Here is a 14569-nt window from a genome sequence, read left to right as displayed (position 1 = left end):
AAAAAAAAAAATAGATAAAAGACAGCTAGATAGGTGAAAGGTCAAATGGGGTCAAAATTAATTAAGACAGAATAAGAAAAAAAATAATGCTACATTGAATAGATTAAATATGTAAATAAGTGCAGTCTTATATGGCATCAAGCAAGTTAAACTTTCAATTTGTAGTCAAGCAAGTTCTGAATCTGCATTTGGCGTCACTTTCTGCAACAATATTTCTGCTGAGCGAGCTTACTTCTGTCTTTTTTGTGTGTTTTATTGTCTTTATATCAGTGCACCGGGCCTGCATTCATGCACACACAGTGGCGTGGAACCTCCACAGCTGGCCGATCGGCACGTGGGGCTGACCTCGGCCACAGAAGTGTCAAGGGTCACAGGTTGCCTTCCAACAGATGGATCCTTGGAGTGTGTGTCGGGGGCTGGTGAGGGCTGATTGTCGGCTTTAACGTGGAAGAGGGAGCGGGCTCGGCGTGTGCCTGGGTCACGACGGGTTAGAGGTCAACGAAGCTGACAAAAGCCAGCGACTCCACCGAGGTCACTCACCCCTGGGCTTCATTTGACTATTCACGGCCTTTTTTACTGCCCCGCTACCGGTGACCCGGCATTTATGGCGCAATCCCCGATGATTTGACCCCCCAGTCGAAAATGACCGAAGGTGGCTGCTAATTAAAAAGCTGCAGGTAAATGTAAAGGTTAAATTTAATTATGTGTTACAGGGGGAGGAGGGACGGATGGGGGGGGGAGGAAAACAACGAAATATTTCTGTTCAGTCAAAACACTGGAAGCAGAAAAGGAGGGATTTGGAGTGGGGTGACTGGGAGATAGGAGTCCATGGAAAAGGCCTTGTTTGCCAGCTGGGAGAGGCATGAGATCATAGCCCCGTGCTACTCTGCACCATTATCCCCCTTAAACCCCACACTCCTCCTATTCTCCTGCTCAACACACACACATTTACATCTGACTGTTCTGTTTATCGATGACTCAAGCTTGCCGTTTTCTTTTCCGGATACACAGTCAACACTGGAGCTCCGGCACCTCGGGGCCTAATGGACTGATCTCGACTGTTTACAGCTGTGCCCTTTTCTAGAATGACTCACAAAGGAACAAAGAGGCCTCTGTGTGCACGAGAGGAGCTTTTCCTATTCTCATCAACAGGACCCACCAACGTGAGGCTTTTTTTTTCTTCTCGGAAATGCCGTCCTTTCTCCTGATAAGTCTCCTCTCTCTGGATCATCCTTTCATTTTCATCTTGTCATCTGTCACCTTCTTTGCTTATCTCTTTATCCCTTCATTTTTCTTTACTCCACCTCTTGGGCAACAAGGAACTTAAAACTTTAACCTACAAGTGCAAAAACAGCCTCTCCAAGTTTATTTTTTTCATCTTCCCATCCCCTCCTCTCCTCATTCCTCTTTCACCCTTGAACCTTTCACCTTTGTCCCACTTCCCTCCGCTCTCTCCTCCGATGTGTGCACGTGTTTCCGGATATGTGTCTTTCCATGCATACCTGAGGGCGTGAGTGCCGCTCTCTATGTGCAAACTCGCCCCTGTTTGACATCAAATTTCCACACTGTGGGGTTTTTAAAAAAGGCCCCAGTGTTTGTTTGTTTAGCGCAAAGCCCCGGCGCGAGCGCAGCGTCGGCGCTCACCGATTAGCCGTCCCCGGGAACAACACCCCATCGGAATGTCTGGAATTCCACACAACAAGGATTAGCTCATCCCTGTCTGTTGTCTCTGGTCTCCATGTTTGTCATTCTTTCACCGCTCGGGCTTAGATGGACAGACAGAGATAGAGAAACAGAAATAAAGAGGCGGTGTTTTCATCTGAAGGCCTCTAAGTCTGAAAAATGCTTGGATTCTTTTTTGTTTTGAGGCATTTTAGAAACAAAAAGTTGGCTTTTTTTATCCCCACTGATGAAGCTTCGACAGCATGACATCATGTTTTGGATAATTCCGGCACAGCTAATTTGATTTTTAGTGGATGTTTGAACATGAAAGTGAAACACGCCATCGATTCAAAAATAGAACATGAGCATAGTGCAGCTTGGAGATGTGAGTAAAAGGGAGTCTGGATTGTACTAATTTTGGCTCTCAGCTTCCTGGATGTAAAATCTGCAGCTGAATGTGAGCTCTCTGGAGATAATTATTAAAAGGTATTCAGGGAAGGTAACTACAGTGAAAGAGGACAAACAAAAGTGGCTACATGAAACAAATGTACATACATTGTGGTTTTGTACCTTTACTGAACCCTTTATTCAGTTTCTCAGTGGTTCTAATGTGCATCATTGGGAGCAACTTGGGGTTTGGAGGCCCAGAGTCTGAACCTTAAATGTCCTTGAGCCAGTTATATGACCAGTCAGGGCTCGAAATCAAACTGTGCAATTAATGGACAACTTTTTCTACCTCCTGGCGCTGCAGCCTCCTCCAACTTCATCACCAGAAAACAACATTAAACAGCTCAGACAGTGGACGTATCGTAGATTAGATTACATTTTTTACCTTCCAGCATTGTTGTTTTTATTGCTTTTACTTCACAGCCATGCTGCTGAAAACTTGTCTTCATTGTACTGTGAGATGCTGTTCAGGTTTTGAGGCCTGTTTATTCAGTCGCGGCTTCATTTCACTTCATATTTGAGATATTTGACGCCTGTCAGCCACCTGTCACACACTGATTAATAATCAGCTCTAATCATTCAACTGTGTTAATTTTCAGAGTGATTTCTGTCATTTGTGCAATTGTAATATTTTCCAGTAATGTGCACCACAAGCAGAAACCTGCCCATTTCTTGTTAAGTCTCTTTAGCACAATGGATTTAAGCCTTGGTGAACGTCACCATCTTGTGGCTACTCTTGTAGTACTACAAGAAACTAATGTGATGAGCACAGAGGAGCACAAGACACCAAGCTGATATCTGAAGCTTTTCATGTTCTTATACACTGTCCAGCCAAAAAGAAAGTCATACGCTGTGATATTTTATTGGACCCCTAAAGGCTTGTAGGCACTAGCCATGATGAGGGCATCACTTCATCCACCTCTCTTCTTACCCTGATGCCCCCATCACTTTGGAACGGGGTAAATCTGGACTCATCAGACCGCATTTGTTCTTCAGAGATGCTGGTTCACCACTATCATTTTAATAATGCGTTGGACGGTTCTTCACCTTATATTAGTAGTTTCAGAAATCTCCTTAGTTGTTTTCTTTGCTTGATGAAGGCCAATAATTTGTCCCTTGTGAGACAAATTAACATCCCTTCTATGACCACAGGAAATGTCTTCCAACATGGTTGTTTAAGAAATGAGAAGCTTCTCACTGCATCAGCTAGGGTTAAATAAGTTGTTGCAGCTGAAACGTATTCATCACTGCAGTAATTATCCAGTGGAAGGCTCTTACCTATTTGCTCAGTTAAATCCAGGTGGCGACTTTTTTTTTTTTTTTGTGGACGGCAGCGTATTTCATCGTATTAAACAAATTAAAATGTTCATGGGGGAAATGTCATGAAAAATATTTATATAGTTACACTACTGTTTTTATATCTCTTAATATACCAAATAAGCTATATTTAAAAGGATAAATTCACTGTTATTAAGTCATTAAGTCACTGCAATTTTTTAAAAAAATATATATTTTAATAAATATAAATAAATACATTTAAATAAATGAATGAATATATTTAAATGTCTTTCATGTGAAAAAACTGTCCTGAAGGTGGCAGTGTTTGCCATGTAGTTAGGAGAATGCTGCCTGCTGCAGTTTCACGATTTCTAAATAAAGTTATCACCATTTATCATCTGAAATAATCTTCAAAATTGCAAGATTTTTCTTTATTAATATTGTGTAGTTAATCTGAAAGGAAAATATCCTGTAAAACTAAGACACTTAGACTCTATTTGATTACCACTGATGCTGTTAAAATATTGTTTTCCATGTTCAAAATCTATCAGATAGGAATTTTTTTCTCATATAAAAATTGTTATCTTGCATCTGAAGCATGACCACCTGCACTGATACAATTTGTCTTTTTGTTTGGTCCAAACGGTATCAGATCACTTCGTCCAGGTGTGGTACCCTCAGATCTCCTGATTCTTCTATCAGATTGCCAAGTACAAAAGAGAAAGAACACTATGTTGTTCTTCAATTTTCTCTGTGTTTGCATGTGCTGTTACAAGTTCTGTTCAGCTTAGGTGTGTCTTTAGTTCCTTTTATCTCTTAATTGCTGTTTATGAGGGCTGCACATGTTGTATTTCCTTCACCTGCAAGGCATGCACGTAGTTTGGGAATAACAGTCTGTAAAAAGTAAATCAGTAGCATCGCTTCATTCTCTGCAGCTCCCAGCTGCTGGGGAATCCAGGTATCATATGAGGGCAGATTCAAAAGGGAATTCCTGCACACGTTGCGGTACATTTAAAGTATGATAGTGAAGTGAATAAGAGTTTCTCTTTGGTATCTGAATTATTGTTTTTGATGAAAGTACAAATGCATTTGAGATACTTCGCTACATTACCTCATTTTTGCAGGAGGAGGCTAAATAACAGAGGACATTCAAACTGTTTTAGTGGACTGTTTCATTGCACAAATCACAGAATCGCTTGCAAAGTAGAACATTTGAACAAGACCATGCTTGCAGCTCTTGGGGCTATATGTAGGTACAGTGGTACTTGGAGCTGAATGCTAATGCTATTGTCGGAACATGCTCACTGTAGATGAATCAACATTGTTACCGTCATTCAAAGTCAATGGAATCACCAAATTTTTTACATTGCATCCTATGTTGGACATGAGTGTATAGTTAAGCCATGCCAAATTTAGATTTATAGTGAATTTCTATTTGATCAGTAGGTTTCTTCAAGGCCGAAAGCGACACGTGACGAAAAACATGAGTTTGGGGGTTTTTTTCGTGTTAGAAGCTTCCTTGCCATCTCTCTGGTCTTCTCCACAGATTCTTCATAGGCTTAAGGTCTGAAGTCTGGGTGGACTGCTCCAAAACTTTGATATTATTTGCTGTGAACTGTTTCTTGCCCACTTTGGTTGTATCTTACAGATAATTTTTTTGCTGGAATGTCCATTGCTGCCCAAGGCCACAGGTTTCCTGCAGACTGAATGTTGTTTTCCTCAACAATCTCAATGTCATCCTCTTTTCTCGTGATGCTGTTTACTTTGACAGAGCTGTCTGACCTATCGACTGAAAAACAATTCCAACAACTCCTACTCCCTTACTGTTCTGGGCCTTGAATGTCTTGTCCTTTCTTTCACAAAAAAAACCCATGTCCCAGTGTCCAGAGGACTCCATTTTTGTCTCATTGAACTACCGAACTGATGAACTAAAGCTTTCACCATTGTCCATGTGAGCTTTTGTTTGTCCTTCTTGGTCGGTGTCCATGAAGACCAACCTTCTTCTGTCCTTGCTGGAGTGTCTGATTTCCTCCCATTTGTCAGGATGGCCTTGGTGGTGGTGGTGATCCATACATTTTGGCCTCTCACAGTACCATTCTGGCAGACTAGACAGTAATTTTGGCAGACAGAAAACATTGCACATTATCACAAACACTCCATGCCCACCATGGGGCATGGTGGTGGAAGCATCATGATGTTGGGATGATTCTTGGCAGCTGGTCCTGGAGGAAAGGTAGATGGTATATGAATGTAGCAAAGTAATGAGAAATCTTGAAGGAAAACCTATCACTGTCTGTCTGGATTACAATAAACTATTTTTGGGCATTTCTCTATAAGAAATATATTGTCACAGTTCATAATGATATCAGAGCATTATCTCAATTTTGGACATTCAAACTAACAAATTTACCTCTCATGCACTGGGCTGGTACCGGTTATCCCAAAATGTGGCCAAACAACAACAACAAAAAAAACTACCCTGAGCTTTTTAGAATTTTATTTTACTATATTATTTTTTATTAAGTACACCTTTTCATGCAGTCAAATACAACAGCTGTCCCATAAATTCTACCTCACCAAGTGTCTATATTTTAAGTTCAGGGTTGTTGTGTTGCATTAGACTTCACAGCTGTGCCAAATAAAGTTGCCGGTAAACATATATGCCCGTGTTAACTGACACTGATAGTGGGAATTGGCTTTCCCTTTCAAGAAGAGTAACTAACAGTAATCAAATTGGGAATAATTGTGGCCTATGACACCTGATGTAGATTAGGTTTTGCATTGTCACCATGATTTATCTTGATGTTTTACAATCATCAGCTGACTGTAAAGGGTAATTATTTCCTCCTGTGACTAAGTTATGATAAACAATTATGATCTGATACAGCATTAGACAATGGTCACTCAGATTTTTCTAAAACACATATTGGAAATTCAATGATTAAATCAAGAAGCCTTGACTGTGTATGCCTGTTTTGGGAATGCATGTGACTTTGTCATTTCTTATCTTTCAGTCCTCACGTGTGCATGACCTGTCCTTAAGGATAACAATAGACATTGCTTTTCACTTTCCTGCTTCTGCTGGTGAGTAGTTTCAATGGAGACATTATTTTGTTCTCTCGCTTTATGTTTGACTCACCAAATGTTTTACATGCTTGCTTGTGGGGCGTTCAAAGCCAATCTAACAAGGAAATGTGAGCACACCTAGACCACATTACTGACCCATTTACAGTAACAAAGTTCCTTGTAAAAGCCCGGTACATTGTGCATTTGAACATGCCTGCACGCCTTAGCGTACATATCTTTAATGGGACAGTATCCTGTTTTTAGCAACATCATTTGAGTATGTAAACCAAGGGAAAATGATTCCCGCACAGAGAAAGATGTGGGTAGAACAGGGATGTCTGAGGGAAAAAGGCTGACAGGAAGAGAGGGATGTAAGCATCTTTGTCTGGAGCTGAAGCATCCCATCATTGCAGGTATCCAGGATGTTTAACTGCTTTTAAGAGTACCATAGCTAATTCCAGTAATAATGGTCTATTTATTTTCTAATCCATTTAATAATGGACTAGAAAAGGAATTAGTGTCTGATTAATACGTCTAATATAAGGCACCAATGGACCCCATACAGACATAAAGACTTTCATCCTTGTGGCATTCTTAAAAGTGTTGTAGAACAATACTGAAGACATCCATCCATCCATCATGAAGGCCGATTAAGCTGGGCATTCCAGACGTCTCTCTCCCTTGCAACATTTTTCAATTCCTAATGGCGGATCCTGAGTAGTCCCTGGGCCAGATGAGATATGAGACATAGATATATAATTCCTCCAGTGACATTTGGTTCTCTCATGGGGTCTTCTTCAAGCTAAGCATGCCCACAAAACCTCCGAATTAATGTGCCCAGGAAGCATCCTAATCAGATACCCCGAACCACCACAACTGACTCCGTTTGATGCAAAACAGCACCAGCTCTACTCCCTACGGAACTCACCCAATTGCTAAGGCTGATCCTTGTCACCATACTGAGAAAAAAAAGTTGGTAAAACTTTCCATTTTTACTAACTTTTTTATCTTAAAGTAATGATGGACTGTTGCGTTTTTTGTTTAGGAAAGCAGCTCTTGCCATAATACGTATGACTACAAAAGTCAAATAGGGCTGCTTGGTGCATATCAACATTACAAAACTTCCAGTAAATTGAATAGCATCAGGTAACACCTCATGAAGCTGGTTTACTGAATGGAGAAGTGTTCAACAAGGACTTCTTCCTCTCTTTTCATCTAAAAACAACATGCTGTTTTTTCTTTCTTTGATAAGTTCACATATGTTGCTCAACTATTTTGATGCATTCAGTATTGAACTGGTACTTGTGTTATTTAAAGAGTAACACTTTTTTAACATTACATCTCGGTATATTATCGATTGTTAATATAAAAACCTCAGTCAAAGCAGCTTTCATAATACACTGTTGCCTGAATAAAGTGCTCACTGTTAAATGTAAAGTTTTACAACTTTCAGTAAGTCAGCATTGTTTTTGTCACTCCGTCAGTATTTTTCCCAAAAGTTAGAAGTGTTACCTGTGGGTGAACTTCGATTTGTAAAAGGATGCAAAGTATGCATACAATGGGGGAAGTGGTGTTAAACTTAGAAGGAAACACATCAAACTGCCCACCTGGCTTGTCTGAACAAGTGTGCAAAATGTTGTGGGAACTGAAAAAACTCCTTTCTTGGAATATGTTGTGTTTAAACATGAAAAGAGGCGTGCTGCTGGGGGTTAGTGGAAGGTCTTTACAGGGCGTTGACAACAAAACGCAAACATCTCACAACAGAGTGAGACAGAAACAGTAGCAAATACCAGTTTGGTAACCTGCCAGTTTTGAATGAGTTGCTGATTCAAGTCACCGCATTGTATTTGCAAATGCACTGCTATTTTGTAACCTTTGGTGACTTTTCCATTATTACATAGTGTCATGACCACTGTTCCCTCTAAGCTGCGCGCGTGCGCAATTGCGCACTGCTGACGGTCTCCGCGCACAGAAAATCTGCGCTGCGCACAAAAAAAAATCCAACCTAAATTGTAAATAAAATAAACACATAACAATTCATTCTGTGCTATTTTTCAATGTGAGTCAGTGAGTGACCGGTGACTGGCTGCTGCAGCCAATGATGCGATTCACATACGTATTTACCATAGACCGTATATAATGGTATTTACGCAGCTAATCAATGTCAGGCGTCCTTATGTGCAGCCACCGCTGTTCTCATAGATATGAATGAGTAGATAGGACACGCCCCTTTGAGCTGCGTGCTACAGCGAGGCTAAGCTAGTGGGGGCAAAGTTTCAGTGGATTCTGTTGATGTAGACGGCGTGAAAATGGAAACAAGTATGCCGGCTCACTGTGCTGCATACAATTACACACTACGTCGTACGATTGAGACAAGGAAACTTGGAATGACTTTTCATAGGTAAGAATAGTTTTTGAAGAACAACCAGAGTAGCATGGTATGTCTGTTAGAAAACATCATAGTATAGCCTTTGGTAAGAAAAAACGCCATCATGTACATCGTATATTGTACAAATAAGTCAAAGCAAAGAAAGATACATTGTAGAATTGTAGTAATTGTGGGCTGACTGATTTACTGATTATCAGTATTTTATTTTTTACTGATTTACGGTAATAAATAAATTTAAAAATGGCGCTACTTTGGCTCTGAACCTTTATCTACCTGTGGTCGCTCTGTCTTTTGGAGTGATTTGATTGGTTATACGTCACGAATAAAACTCCTTTAACTTAACATCTGTAAACAAAACAAAAACGTATCAACAAAGTTTTCTGTTAGTTTGTGTTCTTCTAAGTTTAACGCCAAGATTTTAAATACTTTCATTTACTGCAAATGAATATCTACTCCAAATGTCTCACTAATAATCATTATCGGCCTTAAAAACCCACAAAACACCTCTCTATACTCGACCACACTTAGTACAGTCCGGTTCCCCCTTCTATAAATCTGCTTGGAATCTTCCACTTCCTGTTTGTCAAAGTGGCCTTCTACCTGGACAGGTTTTGTTGGAGCTCATGCAACAAACATTATGGGTAACTACACTTTAATATGGATGGATGACACTGAATTAGAGTCTGTTTTAATGAGACTGAGTTAAGATGTGTAGCTCTGTCATTAAATAGGAAATTATTTCTCTGAATTCACAGAGGAAAGTCTGAAATGTTTGCTAGGTTAGCGTCCCACATGTTCTTTGGCTCAGCTAAAGCTAACTCTCGCCAACTTCTGGATCTCTTGAGTTGTTTGTTGTTAAAATATCTTGCTAGAGGTGCTGAAGCTCAGAAAGTCTGAGATGTTTGTTCAAAATAAGCTCACTCTCAAGTCTTATCTGAACTGTCCTCTTTTGTTTGAACTTTCCCTAAACATAGGAGTTAATGAAAGAGCAGCAAATCCAGTCTCATTTATGTAGAGATTAAACTTCAGTGTCATTCATTGATGTTAAAGTGCAGTTTTTCAAATGTTTGTTGCACATGCTCCCGACCAAACCAGTCCAGGTGGAAGACGATGTGAAGAGAAAGCTCCAGAGGATGAATATCACACATTTACATTGGAAATTAATGTCCTTTAATTAGACATTGTCATGCAAAGGTTGGATTTCCCTTTTGTTGAGTGCTTTGTTGATGTTGGTTTCTAAATGTTTTTTGACACTCGTCCCCAAAGATTAAAACCTTCTACGGCTCACAAGCTGCAACAATTCACACATTATCAACTATCTTTCTGACTAATCTAAGATAAAAAGTGAAAAACTGTCTGATTCCTGCATCATGAATGTAAATCTTTTTGGTTTTTATGACAGTAAACTGAATATATTTGGGTTTGACATTTTATAAACCAAAACAAGAAATGAATTACTGGAGAAAACAATCAACAGATTAATGGACAAAGAAAATGTGTTTTCCAACATATATGGCTGAATTACTCCAACATTACAAGATACATACAATTTGAATTCAATTTTATTTATATAACACCAAATACAGGTCAAATTGTCTCAAGACACTTTATATTTCTTGTCATATTTAAAATATGACAAAGTAAGAAATTTAAACCTCTTGACTAATCCAATTTATTATATGGTTTTTAAGAGACTAATCGACAACTAAAATAACTTCAGATGTTCAACTTCAAGTTGAACATCTGGATGGAGGTTGATAAAAGTTGACCTACCTTTATTTCTCTGGAGCGACTCCATGGATTTTATGGATGGTGGTTAAAGACCTGCTCTTCTAGTCGTCGTCCTTCTAGTCGCTGTAAAAAGTCACTCCATCCTGACTGACTTCAACACCTCTTCATGATAGCTTGTTCTGCCTCCGACCTCGTGGAAACTCCAGAAACTCGGGAAAACCCATGGAGACTCGAAGAACTCGTCGGGCGGGGGAAGGTGTGGTGGGTGGAGGGGGGAGGTGGGGGAGTAGAGGGGGGAGGCTGCCACCCACATCCCTGCCTACTCTCCGCCCTGACTCCACCCAGACTCCGCCTTGGCTCCACCCATGTGGTCACTTTGTTAACTACGATGCCAAAGGGACGACGAAATTACTTCTTTTCATCTGATCTGTAGCTCAGTGAGTTAAGGATTTACCTGTGGAGCTGTAGGTTGCTGGTTCAAGACCAGACCCTTCTTAAGTTTTATCAAAATCCTGACAAAGAAAAAGAAACATGCCAGTGGTGGGTCTTGAACCTGCGACCTTCCACTTGGTAGTCTAGCTTCTTCCTCCCTGAGCTACTCGCTCAGATACTAAGTCTTCTTTTTTTTTTGCGAATTTATCATCTATTTTTTTGCCATTTTTGAGTTTTTTTTTTTTTTTAACTCGAGTCTCGACTCGACCGTTTTTCTCAGGAGGTTGGACTTCAGCCTTTGTGCTGGAGGGTGGAACCCTCAGTTCCAAGACTTTCCAAAGCCTCCACACCTCCCGAGTCCTCAGGACCTGAGCTTTCACACAGTCTGAGGGCTGAAATTTTCTAAGTCCCACAGTAGATCTCTGTTAGTTTGAACCTTCAGACAGTCCAAGGACTGAAATCTTCTAAGTTCCTGAGTAGTTCTCTGTTAGATTGAACTTTCAGACAGTCTGAGGGCTGAAATTTTCTAAGTTCTTGAGTAGTTCTCTGTTAGTTTGAACCTTCAGACAGTCTGAGGACTGAAGTTTTAAAGTTTCTCAGTACTTCTCTTTCTGGTTAACAGAAGCCTTAAAACTTGTGACCAAGAGCCTTGATTTCACATTTAGACCATCCATCTGAGTTCTTCTCAGACCTTCACCTGTGGGTTTTTTAGAAATCCTCAACAAACTTTGATTCTCTTCACTGAACAGTAAAGTTTGTGGAGATCAGAAGGTAACATTAGTTTGATCAATGCCTTCAACTACTAGTAGACTTTATCTGGAAAGCAGTTTTCTGAAATGAGTTCTTAGTAAATCTGTCCACAATCAAACCAAGAACATAGAAAGAGGAAATGTTTGAAGAAACAACTTGATGTTTTCATTTCAGACTAGAAAACCCTCTAAGACCTTTATCTGTTTTTGCTCTTTTTGATCGTTTTATTGTCTCTTCTGTTTAATTTGATCTTCTAAAGTCTAACTGGTGTCTTTTGAAATGTTTCGTCTTTAGTTTGATTCTTCTTAAATGTTTAGTTTTGCTCTTTTCTCACCTTTTATTCTTTTCTAATGTCTGATTTGATTTCCAAATGTTTTGTCTTTTTAATGTTTAATTGTTTTTTCAAATGTTTTATCGGCTTGTTTGAGTTTCTTTTTCTTTCCCAATATTTAATGTTTCGATTAAATCTTTAAGGTTTTTCTTTTTAAATGTTTTACCACCTTTTAATGTTTAATTTTCTTTTTAAATGCTTCATTGTATTTTCTGTGTAATTCCTATTTGAAGTTTTATTGTCTTTAAGATGTAATTTTCTAATTAAACATTTAATTAAATGTTAATGTCTTTTTTTTGGGCCTTTTTCAGCTTTTTATTGGATAGGCATAGTGAGAGACAGACAGGAAACAGGGGAGAATACATGAGGGACCACAAGTGGGAATCGAACCCGGGTCGCTGTGTGGGGGATCAGCCTCTGTACATGGGTCACCCGCTTAACCCGTTGAGCTATACGGGCACCAGTGTTTAGTCCTTTTGAAGGTTTAACAATCTAATTAAATGTTTTGCATTTTTTAAAATGTTTAACCTTCTTCTTGTTGAATTGTATTTTTTAAATGTTTAATTCTGGAAAATACTTTATCTGTACTTTTGAATATTTGTATTGAAAAATTTTGTTTAATTTCATAATGACATGTATTGTATCATGTTGAATTATCTCATTCAATATTTTGTCTGTTTAATAGAGTTAAACATTAAATTACATTAATTTCTATTAAACAGACAAAATATTGAATTAGATAATTCAACAAGATACAATACATGTCATTATGAAATTAAACAAAATTTTTCAATACAAATATTCAAAAGTACAGATAAAGTATTTTCCAGAATTAAACATTTAAAAAATACAATTCAACAAGAAGAAGGTTAAACATTTTAAAAAATGCAAAACATTTAATTAGATTGTTAAACCTTTAAAAAGACAAAACATTTCATTAAAAAATTTAATGTTTAATTAGAAAATTACATCTTAAAGACAAACTTCAAATAAGAATTAAACAGAAAATACAATGAAGCATTTAAAAAGAAAATTAAACATTAAAAGGTGGTATATGTATATATAATTTAATTGTATTTAATGTTTAACTCTATTAAACAGACAAAATATTGAATTAGATAATTCAACAAGATACAATACATGTCATTATGAAATTAAACAAAATTTTTCAATACAAATATTCAAAAGTACAGATAAAGTATTTTCCAGAATTAAACATTTAAAAAATACAATTCAACAAGAAGAAGGTTAAACATTTTAAAAAATGCAAAACATTTAATTAGATTGTTAAACCTTTAAAAAGACAAAACATTTCATTAAAAAATTTAATGTTTAATTAGAAAATTACATCTTAAAGACAAACTTCAAATAAGAATTAAACAGAAAATACAATGAAGCATTTAAAAAGAAAATTAAACATTAAAAGGTGGTATATGTATATATAATTTAATTGTATTTAATGTTTAACTCTATTAAACAGACAAAATATTGAATTAGATAATTCAACAAGATACAATACATGTCATTATGAAATTAAACAAAATTTTTCAATACAAATATTCAAAAGTACAGATAAAGTATTTTCCAGAATTAAACATTTAAAAAATACAATTCAACAAGAAGAAGGTTAAACATTTTAAAAAATGCAAAACATTTAATTAGATTGTTAAACCTTTAAAAAGACAAAACATTTCATTAAAAAATTTAATGTTTAATTAGAAAATTACATCTTAAAGACAAACTTCAAATAAGAATTAAACAGAAAATACAATGAAGCATTTAAAAAGAAAATTAAACATTAAAAGGTGGTATATGTATATATAATTTAATTGTATTTAATGTTTAACTCTATTAAACAGACAAAATATTGAATTAGATAATTCAACAAGATACAATACATGTCATTATGAAATCAAACAAAATTTTAAAAATACAAATATTCAAAATTACAGACAAAATATTTTCCAGAATTAAACATTTAAAAAATACAATTCAACAAGAAGAAGGTTAAACATTTTAAAAAATGCAAAACATTTAATTAGATTGTTAAACCTTTAAAAAGACAAAACATTTCATTAAAAAATTTAATGTTTAATTAGAAAATTACATCTTAAAGACAAACTTCAAATAAGAATTAAACAGAAAATACAATGAAGCATTTAAAAAGAAAATTAAACATTAAAAGGTGGTATATGTATATATAATTTAATTGTATTTAATGTTTAACTCTATTAAACAGACAAAATATTGAATTAGATAATTCAACAAGATACAATACATGTCATTATGAAATTAAACAAAATTTTAAAAATACAAATATTCAAAATTACAGACAAAATATTTTCCAGAATCAAACATTTAAAAAATACAATTCAACAAGAAGAATGTTAAACATTTTTAAAAATGCAAAACATTTAATTAGATTGTTAAACCTTTAAAAAGACGAAACATTTCATTAAAAAATTTAATGTTTAATTAGAAAA

General features: G+C 36.8%; 1 long non-coding RNA gene across 1 annotated transcript in view; it reads left to right on the top strand.

Annotated features, from left to right (window-relative positions):
- The first annotated feature begins 917 nt into the window (after nucleotides 1-917).
- Nucleotides 918-14569, top strand: part of LOC118469994 (uncharacterized) — a 34083-nt gene continuing 20431 nt past the window's right edge. Inside the window, exon 1 of the long non-coding RNA XR_008600210.1 lies at nucleotides 918-1163. This is a non-coding gene — a long non-coding RNA (uncharacterized LOC118469994). The remainder of the gene's footprint in view (nucleotides 1164-14569) is intronic.

The sequence above is a fragment of the Amphiprion ocellaris genome, chromosome 21 (assembly GCF_022539595.1).
Source record: "Amphiprion ocellaris isolate individual 3 ecotype Okinawa chromosome 21, ASM2253959v1, whole genome shotgun sequence".
Taxonomy (NCBI): domain Eukaryota; kingdom Metazoa; phylum Chordata; class Actinopteri; family Pomacentridae; genus Amphiprion; species Amphiprion ocellaris.
This window is presented reverse-complemented; position numbering and strand designations above follow the sequence as displayed.